General features: G+C 43.4%; 1 long non-coding RNA gene across 1 annotated transcript; it reads right to left on the bottom strand.

The window, feature by feature from the left end:
• Positions 1-7,744: 7,744 nt before the first annotated feature.
• Positions 7,745-8,983, bottom strand: LOC125531598. The gene is made up of 3 exons (XR_007293352.1): positions 8,904-8,983; positions 8,535-8,650; positions 7,745-8,438 (listed from the first exon to the last, which is right to left on the bottom strand). It is a non-coding gene; the product is annotated as an uncharacterized LOC125531598 (long non-coding RNA).
• Positions 8,984-10,931: the final 1,948 nt, after the last annotated feature.

The following is a 10,931-nucleotide window of genomic DNA, read 5'->3' as shown; positions in this document are numbered from 1 at the left end:
AAGAGGTATAGTGAGACTTTAGATTTACACTATATAGGTAGAATAGATGTGTAGAAAAATTATTTGGCTGGTTTAGACAAGGTGCCAAAAAAACTTGCTTAAATATGAGGCCGTTTACCCTACCTTTGGAGGTCATTTGAGACACACTTTTCATGACTATGAGTTCAACTTACCAAAAGGGCTCGGAATGATCAGCAAGCAAACATATTTCAGTTGAGGTACTTTAGATAGCATTAAAACATCAATACCCCATCCCTAATTCAAATTTGAGCCCAAATTTGAATTTAAATTGAATTTTTGGCTGGTTTAGACAAGGTACCAACAAACAAGTTCGAATAGAAATACAGGGATACATAGTGACTACCAGTACGCACCAAGTTACAAATATTATTACATGCCCCAAATTTTCAAACTGTTCTCTGTTCTACCTCTTCCTACCACGTCGCGTGCCCTTCTTCGCCTTACCACTTCTTGTTTTTGGTTCTACTACACACACACAAGTTCACTGATCATCTTGGTTTTCTTCACTGGTCTTTTCAACACCTCGCCAACACCCTCGTGATCAGTGTCTTCAGTCTCAATGTTGACAGCAGTTTCAGTTTCTTCGGTGTGTACCTCAACATGGGTTTCTTCAGTCTGAACCTCGACACGCTCAGGTTCAGTTTCAACCTCGAGAGCAGTTTCTTCAGTCTGAATGTTGACTGCAGCAGGATTTTCTTCAGTCTGCTCAGGCTCAGGCACACTTCTCTTCTTTCTACCGCCATTGACTCTTGCTTTTTTTGTTGGCCAACACTGTTCAACAACAAGGGGCTGACTTGCTCGCTTCCTCCTGGCCATTGGGAAAATGTTATAGATATAGTAATTGGAAAAAAAGCACCAAATCAAAACACAGACAAATAAACAAGAACATACTTTGGCTTATCAGGAGTGTAACGGCATTTGACAGATCCCACTCTGTGCCCAAGTTCCTGGCACAACTTGCATCTGTTTTTGTTACCTTTTTGGGCTTTTTGGCTTTCCATCTTTCTTTCCCTTCTTACTACTCCCACCTTTCTCAAACCATGCCTTGAATCTACTCTGTTTAGGCCTGCCAGCCTTTCTTTTCGTCAAGGGAGGACACATGGAAAATTCAATGTCCACTTCAGGCCACTGAGACTGATCTGTAAGTGCTGGAATTGGAGTAGCATATGCAGCTTTGAATCTTGCTACCGAATAATATTCATGCAAATATGGGTGCATGTTTATCTTCGGTTGGGATGCTAAGAAAAGAATGGCATGCTCACATGGTTTACCAGTGTGTTGCCACTCGAGGCAAGTGCAATCATGCAATTCAGTGTTAACAACATGTCTCCTTCCAGTTTTGTTATCTCTAACTTCAGCACCCCAAGGTGAAGATTTTTCAACAAACAAATGTGAAAGATATCTGCTCCTATTGACCACCTGTTGTACCACTGCTGGAAGCTTATCACCTTGCAGACAATCACCTATCCTTCTTCTCAATTCCCACAACCGCATGAGCATGATCCTGATTTGGTCAACCATGTCATGCACAGGCAAATCTTTTAACTCCTTCACCTTGTTGTTGAAACTCTCTGCCAAATTGTTGTTGATGTGGTCACACTTGATGGCAGTGTTGAATCCTGACCTGTACCATAACAAAGAATGGTAGGTGTTCAGCCATGGACCAAACTCATCGCATGCTGCCATTATCTTATCAAGATGATATTTGTGTGTCTGTCTAGTGTAAGATCTTGCTGCTGGCCATGCGCCCAAATTCTTCTCCTCTAATTTTTTTGATCAAATTCATCCACAAATGACCGAAGCACTCCCTCTGCTCAGCATGTGGGAAAACATTTTCACTGAATTTTCAAGCCCCTTACATGCATCTGTGTGTATAGCCAAAGGTGACACTGGCCCTAGGCATCTTTTCAACTGGATCATGAACCATGTCCATGAAGCCTCTGTTTCTGACTGAAACAAGCCAACAGCAATAGGAAACATCCAGTTGTGTCCATCTAGAGCATTGCATGCTGCCAACTGACCATTCCACTTGCCTGTCAAAAATGATGAGTCTATGCTCAAATATGGACGGCACCCTGCTTTGAACCCATCGATGCAAGGCTTCAAAGCCATAAAAAACTTGGAGAACTTGACTTCACCTTTGGCTGATACCTCTGTATCTATCTCCACAACACTGCCAGGTGACCTCTTTTCCACCTCTGCTTTGAAGTTGTAAAGCATCCTAAATGTATTTGCCCAATCACCATATAAATTTTTCATTGCCCTTTGTTTTGCCTTCCACACTGTGGTATATTTCAGTTTAATGGGGTACATCTTTTCCAAGTCTACTTTGAGTTTCTTGGCAGTAGTGTTTGGTGTTTTGGCTAAAATTGGGGTGATCTTTTCTGCAACCCAAAGTTGTGATGTCATGGTTGATACTCTCTGTGAACTTGTAATACAAGTATGTTGATTGGGGATTTGGTTAACCCTGACAGTACTTCCATCAGGTTGCAGTCTAGCAGATATGTACCACTTGCAAGGCTTCACACTACCATCAAATCCTCTGCACCTCGCATAAAACTTCTTTCTATCAGTCCAAACAGTCTTGGCATCAAACTCATGTTTCACTGCATAAGTCTTGAAACACATCCTAAACTCCTTCATGCTTGGGAACAACTTGCCTACTTCAATGACAGGGTTTTCTTTGTCATACACATGCACCAGCTCATCATCATGTGCATCATCTACTTCATCTGCAGCTTGTTCCATCAACTGTCCATCTACATCTTCATCAGCATTAGCAGGCAAACTAGATTCGCCCCTCTCCTGCTTATCTCTGTCATCGACTGGAATGCCAAAAAGTTTGGCCATCTCAATGTCAGGCATTGGTGCAATGACCAAATCAGTAGGCTCATCTAATTCAACTACATTCCAATCAATAGTTGCTGCAGTTTCATTCAGTTTCAGTTCCAGTCACCTGTCCCTCTTCGGGTATTACTGTAAGTTCAGTACACATGGGAATCAATGGCCTCTGTAGCCCAATCATCATCTACCATCTGCGCAGCCAATTGTGATGGCACATATCCAACCTTCGAAAAAATGTTCAGATCAACGAGCTCAGCAAAAAAATTAGCCCGTTTGCTTGTCCAGCCGTTTTGCCGATCGATTTCTTCAACAATCTGTTCACCATCTTCTATTCTCACATACTCTCCTTTCCAATCATCAAACCGCAACAGTGATACTTCTTGCTCTGGACCCCAAACAATATTCTCCCCAATTTTTTCCACCCATTTCTTCACTGTCGTCTCTCCCATGTTCTGTAGAACTTGGATCAATCTCTGTAAACTCAACCTCCCATTTAACAATTGTGTCTCTCTCAATGTTCTGTATGCTACCATCAACTAATTTTGCCTTTGATGGAAAGAAATTGACTGTCAATTCGAAGGTCCGAGCGGCAGCATCCCCTGTCAGTGGCTGACAGTGTGAGCCCGTGAGAAAGAGCAGACGAGGCCCTAATTGCATGCAAAATTGGATCGGAGAGAGGCGCATTACCTATTCGAAGTTGAATCTGGCGGCTCCATCTCAGTATGCCCACGGGCTCCCCTCACAACCTATCGATTCCAACAAGCGAAAACAGAGGAAACGAGCTGAGATCTACGGGCCGGAGAGAGGAACGGGAGGGCGACTAGGGTTTGAATTCACTCACCATTTTCTGAGGACGAAGGCTCCGCCGCGTTGAGAACGAGGGCTCCGCCGCCGCCACCGAGAAGAAGGGGCAGAGTGGCGGGCCCGGCACGGTCGGGCGGCAGGGCACGGTCAGCTGTTTTGAGGAACAATTAAGTTGGACCCACATGTCCTAACATAAACGGGCGGGCTTGGTTGACGACCAATTTAACCACATTTAACAGCCATGTCGTGCGTGGGCTATTTACCTGCTCAAAATTGTCGCACCACAGCCATTTGCTCGAACAACGTCGCACTCCTTCCAATTCGCATGAAAAACGTGCACAGGAGCTATTGACCCCATCCTATGATGTCTGAGTAGATTTTCGTTGTCCTGCCGGTGATTGGTGAATTGCTATGATTGGTTTAATTTGCTTTTGGTTATTTTGTTGTCCTTTGGTGCCCATCATATAAGCGCGCGTGTGGATCACACCATAGGGTTAGTTGTATGTTGATAGGAATATGTATTGGAGGGCAAGAGTGACAGAAGCTTCAACCTAGCATAGAAATTGATGCATACAGGATTGAAGGGGGACCAATATATCTTAATGATACGGTTAGGTTTTACCTTAATGAACGTTAGTAGTTGCGGATGCTTGCTAATAGTTCCAATCATAAGTGCATAAAATTCCAAGTCAGGGATGACATGCTAGCAGTGGCCTCTCCCACATAAAACTTGCTATCGGTCTAGTAAAGTAGTCAATTGCTTAGGGACAATTTCGCAACTCCTACCGCCACTTTTCCACACTCTCTATACTAACCTTATTGCTTATTTATCTAAACAGCCCCTAGCTTTTATTTACGTGCTCTTTATTATCTTGCAAACCTATCCAAAAACACCTACAAAGTACTTCTAGTTTTATACTTGTTCTAGGTAAAGCGAACGTCAAGCGTGCATAGAGTTGTATCGGTGGTCGATGGAACTTGAGGGAATATTTGTTCTACCTTTAGCTCCTCGTTGGGTTCGACACTCTTATTTATCGAAAGAGGCTACAATTGATCCCCTATACTTGTGGGTTATCAGCAACCCAGCTTGGCCAAAACTTAAGTCATATCGATGCATATAATGGCGAAGAAAAGGTACATATGGAAAAACGCATATGTGGTGAGCTTGATGCTCAAAGAATAATAGCAAGCTTCTGTACGAGAAGCCCCCAGGTATAATGAACGTACATATGTGGAGATGTACGCATCAGGGGAGGACGGTCTAGCCATACTAAAGCCGTAGGGCTAAAAGGCAAAACGAAAAAATGATAAAAAAACGAAAAGAGAGAGAAAAAATAACGTTAATAACAGGAGGAAGGAGACGAACAAAGAGTTCGGCACTAGGCATAAAGTCGTCGGAGTCTGGCCGCGTTCCAGGGGTTTGGCTCCAGGTGATTGTGTGACGCATCACGCAGGCGGTACGCTTCTCCGGTGAGAACTTCGTCAATGATGAAGGGACCCTCCCACTTGGGCTTGACTTTGTCATTTTTCTTCTCTGGCAGGCGTAGAACGAGTTCACCAAAGTTATATGTCTTGGACCGCACTTCTATGCTTCGATACCTGCGAGCCTACTGTTGATAAAATGCAGAACGGGCTTTTGCGACGTCGCGCTCCTCCTCCAGGGCATATAAGCTGTCCGGTCGAGCAAGCTCGGCTTCTCTCTCTTCGTACATGCGCCCTCGAGGTGAGTCATGAATAATATCACAGAGTAACACTGCTTCTGCACCGTACACCATGAAGAAAGGTGTATATCCAGTAGTGCGGTTGGGTGTGGTCCACAGCCCCCAGAGTACGGACTCAAGTTCCTCCACCCAGTGCTTATCTGATTCTTTCAATGACCGCACTAGTCTAGGTTTGATGCCGCTCATAATAAGACAATTAGCCCGTTCGACTTGACTGTTTGTGTATGGGTGATAGACAGAGGCATAATCGAGCTTAATGCCCAGATTAGCACACCAGGTTTTCACTTCATCGGCTGTGAAATTAGAACCATTATCGGTGATTATGCTGTGTGGGACACCATAACGGTGTACCACGCCGGATATGAAATCTATTACCGGCCCCGCTTCGGCCGTTTTGACTAGTTTGGCCTCTATCCACTTAGTAAATTTATCCACCACTAGTAAGCATGCACGTGCAACGCACGTCTAACACAAAATGTACAATTGTATTAAACATCCAGAAAATTTGAAATATTTCTTCGTGAATAGTATGCTTTTTAAAGATGAATCAAGTATGCCCTTTAATTCCAAATATCAGAACATCTTTCATATAGTTGCATCAATTATATATTCTCTTGCAAAAATACACACTTTTCCAATATATAGTTCCCCCCAAACACATTAATCTCTTTGCAAGTGAATTCTCTGGTGAAGTTGTGCCAGAAGGCGTCCTGTGGAGGTGAAACGCCGAGCTGGGGGCGTAGGCGGCGGAAGGGGGTTAATTCATGCCGGCGAGCCTGGTGCACAGCCAGCATGACCTGCTGGATCGCCCGCGCCAAGGGGATCACCGTCATCCACGCCATGGTGCCCGCCACCCGTCGTCGAGCGACCATTTCTTTATTTCTAAATCCATTTCATGGCTTTGTACACTGGACAGACATTTATATTCAGACCCACATTCATGATCTCATCATATAATGGTACAACTTATAAAAACTTACACAAAGCAAGCTATCATCCACCCTCAACATTACAGTTCATTTTAACATTATGCTTCTTGCCATCATCAGAGTACTTGTCTGTGTGACACGATAACATAACATCAAAAAGAGAGAGGACCAAAAAAACATGAATAATTGGCCATGGTCATACATAGAAGTACATGGTTAGAGAAACTGAAGTTGTACCTTGCTGCATTTTGAAGTGTAGTTTGGATCACTTTCACAGGGTCGATGATACCATCCTTGACCATATGAACATACTCCTCTACAGTATCCGAAATGCAAGAGTTAACTACCGAACCTCTAAAGATTACTACTCTGCTGGAGGATTATTAAACATGACATTTTTGCTGCAATTCAAAATGAACAACTAAAACACAGTTAAAAAGCACAGACCTATTTTTTGAAGGAAACACAGGAGAGCTGCGTGATTCATTCAGAAGGAGCGGCTGACAGCCAAACTGTACATAGATCGACAGAAAAAACTGCAGACCAAAGCAAGGAAAAGAAAGAAAAAGCGAGCGGCATGGCGACTACTCGTGGGATACAAGGTGGCTAGCTCCAGCCACAACCCAACATCCAATCTCGTCCACTATCAGATCCAAGAAAAAGCACAGACCTATTGCTGCTAAAGGACAATCTGAACATGTAGAACAGAGCATACACAATAGGAAAATGACTACAAATCACCCTCCTGCAATGTAACAACAGTGTGTACACATCTATTCCTCCCAAATCACAGTACCTTAATTTCAGAAACTAATGGCCAGTCGAAAAAGACATACAAATTATCGGAAAGTCGTCAGCAGTCTGGCAATCAGATAGAAGGGAGAAATGAATTGGTCATGCAATAGACCCTCACTAGAGAAAAGAATATACAACACACTAGGATATGATTATGCTAAAAAGAGAACATACCTGAGAGGAAGAGCTATCAATTACCATGCAAAAGCTGCTCTTATAGTTATTGGCAATGAAATGGCTCTAGGTCAAAAATTGATGTGTGATCTCAACTTTGTTTAAATGAAAGGTGTTGGCTTATTAAATTTATAGGACTAAAAAGACAACATGCACATATTATCACTTGAGTTTGCACGGGATAGCTAACCAGATAAGGATGAGCAAATCAAGTAATCCCCCATTATACATAATAACTTACTAAAAAGGGACCTAGCCCATTGAGCATATTCAGTAGAAAGTAACGGAAGCACTAATAAGAGTAATAAAAAAAGTAAGATTGTGATCAGAAGATTGTAGCTTACCAAGATTTTTTTCTCCTGCCTACACTGAACTTCTTAACATCATGGCTGCAGAAGAGACAAAAGAGAAGTATACACTTGATTAGATTTAAAACTGATTTCCAATAGTCCTCCTGCATCGTAGGTACCATGTTCCCTTGAAGGTAATATCAACAAAATAAATATCTTGCTCTAAAGTCTCAATTAACATAATAAACATATATGTATGGAATATAGAGTAATTCAAAAAGGAGAACTGATCCAATTGGAAGGGATTGTGTGAGGAATGAAACAACTCCATTAACATTTCAGACCCGGATGAACCTATCTATAACAACAGACAAATAAATAGATGAGCGGGCATACCCGAATTCCACTAAAGAGTGGGTGATTACTTTTCATGCTTATTCGCCAATAGGTATTTTATCAGATGGATCAAATGAACTCCTTTGTATTAATCAGTAGTCAGTGCGGTGGCAGGTTAGTTCTTGGTGTTTCAGGCCAAAAGATGAGCTCCAAGAGTTTCTGAAATCAGTCTAGCACTATAGCTAGCATAGGATTACACCACCCATCATTCTTCGCATGATTTGTGGTACAGGATGGCGCTACACCACTCGTGCAATTGACGTGTGGTTAAAGTGTGACCAGCAGCTGCATCCACCTCAAAAGAAAAACAATAATTGGTAGAGACCTAGAGGAAACTGAGTGAGAAATAGCTCAGATTAAGCATTCATATTTGGTTCTGCAGTAAAATCTTGGTCAGAACATAAATTACCTAAGACTCTGCTGTACGGAAGCTCTAACTCCATCAACGAATTTGGATCTTTTCTCTGTCTTGCAGATAAAATATTTAGTATTTCAAGCATGATCTAGGAAAGAGTTATTTTAAAGCCTAATTGATCATGGAAGAAGCAAGAAGAGCTTACCTTTGATCCAGAATTGCAGACCTAGCGATTTTCTTTGCTATAACAGCCCTTGTGAAGTGATCTTGCCTCATGAGTGTCTCCTACCTCCGTTGAAATATAGTTGTGCCAGACCAGACCTCAAAAATTAACCCAAACACAGATTCAACTGACTGCTAGAGCAACTAGCTAAGCATGACAAATTTCTATAAACTTGCATAAATATCTACCTAATTAGTTTGAAAACGAAACCAACTGCTGGTATCCTTGAAAGATAAAAAAAGATCAAGTGAAATGTAACTGATCCATAGATCACTGACCCATGTACAGTTTCAGAGTTTCTCGTTCCTTTGTGGTGCACACTTTTGAGTATAGCAGAGCTCATCTTCTCACCATGACTGAATTGATCACCACACATCAGGATGATATCCTGACAGTCCACGCCGTCAAGCTGACGCCGGGTCGCTGCTTGACCTGTTAGAGATTAATCCAAACTACGTATTAGAGTTGGAGACGTGGCTTGCTGCCAACGTAAGCGTCAAGTACTAGGAGTCCTAGTTTGAATCAGTTTTAGATTGCTAGGTTAGCTAGCTTCAGGTCGGTTTGGCCCCATATATATATGTGGTCATATACGTTGTAAAGAGTACCAGAAAAAGAGAAATAAAGGATCAGGAGCGACACGCCCCTGTTGCTATAATCGAGTCTGGTGCCTTGTGTTCTCGCGTGAGTTTCTAGCCGGTAACTTCGTACGTATACGCGTGTGTTCCGGCCGGAGGGAGTCGATCCAGGGGCTTGGTACAGCTTCGTACGTGTATGCGCAGCGGAAGGCTGGTCTCAAAGGCAACGCTATTCCAACAATTGGTATCGGAGCAAGGTTCAAGATCGTTGGGTGAGCACTGTGACTGCGTCGAGCGACGATCAAGAACATGGCTGAAAAAGGAGGAAGCGTGTTTGTCCAATACCCGATGCTGACGAAGAGCAACTACTCGATTTGGGCGATCAAGATGAAGGCGTTGATGCGCGCACAAGGAGTTTGGGATGCGGGGGTGGCTGTCTCCGGCAAGGTGGACGACACGATGGTTCAGAAGGCGTTGACAGCTATCTATCAAAGTATCCCGGATGATGTGTTGGCCTTCATTGCTGAGAAGACGACATCACATGAAGCTTGGGAGGCGATAAAGACGAATCGTCTTGGAGACGATCGCATCAAGGAGGCGAGGTTGCAAACCCTCAAGTCTGAGTTCGAGAGGCTCAAGATGAAGGACACGGAAACAATCGATGACTTTGCTCTCCGGATGACAACCATCGTCAATGGGATACGAGGGCTTGGAGAAAAGTTCGAGGAGACAACTGCCGTTAAGAAAATCCTTCGAGCTGTCCCGCCAAAGTTTCTCCAGATTGCATCTGCCATAGAGCAGTTTGGCGATTTCAAGACAATGACTATGGAGGAAGTCATGGGGAGGTTGAAGGTTCATGAGGAACGATTGCGCAGCTATGTCGAGGACGACCAAGACGGTGAACAACTTTTGTTGACAAGATCGGAGTGGAGAGCAAGAGAGCATCGTCGTGATAAATCCAAGGACAAGTGCTTCAATTGCCAAGACCTAGGACATCATGCTTATGAGTGTCCCGAAAAGAAGAAGGGTAAGAAAAATCGGGGATTGCAATCTCATCCAGGATGAGGAGGACGATCCGAGATTGTTCTAAAGAAAAAGAAAAAAAAGAGAAAGAAAAAGAAAAAGAAAAAATTAAAAAAAGAAAAAAAAGAAAAAAATAGTCGTTGTGTTTTTTCTGTCGTCTTGTCAAAGGAGTCACAGGTTGAAGCGATGTGCACGGTGTTTCGTGAGTCATGTCCATGTCCTCGTGGAGCGTCCTGGTTGCGGCCAGTGTGGATTCGGTGTGATGCCGAAGGCGGACGATGGTAGGCGAAGCCATCGTAAAGCGAGGAGGTGTGCGACAGTGGAGAGTGGATCTACTGCAAGCAAGTACAAGGAGTATGGTGCGGACCGAGTGCAAGGCAGCGGCCAAGCAATGGCGGTGGCACAACATTGTAGAGCAAGAAGGCGCTGCATGTTTCCAGGCGGGTCATACTCAGCGTACAGACATGACATGTTTAGTCGAGTCGTAGATGTGGTAAGTTTGGATTAGGGAGAGATTTTTAGAGATTAATCCAAACTACGTATTAGAGTTGGAGACGTGGCTTGCATGCCAACGTAAGCGTCAAGTACTAGGAGTCCTAGTTTGAATCAGTTTTGGATTGCTAGGTTAGCTAGCTTCAGGTCGGTTTGGCCCCATATATATATGTGGTCATATACATTGTAAAGAGTATCAGAAAAAGAGAAATAAAGGATCAGGAGCGACACGCCCCTGTTGCTATAATCGAGTCTGGTGCCTTGTGTTCTCGCGTGAGTTTCTAGCTGG

The sequence above is a fragment of the Triticum urartu genome, unplaced genomic scaffold (assembly GCF_003073215.2).
Source record: "Triticum urartu cultivar G1812 unplaced genomic scaffold, Tu2.1 TuUngrouped_contig_757, whole genome shotgun sequence".
NCBI classification, from domain to species: domain Eukaryota; kingdom Viridiplantae; phylum Streptophyta; class Magnoliopsida; order Poales; family Poaceae; genus Triticum; species Triticum urartu.
Note: the sequence above shows the minus strand (reverse complement) of the source record. Positions and strands in the feature narration are given on the sequence as shown.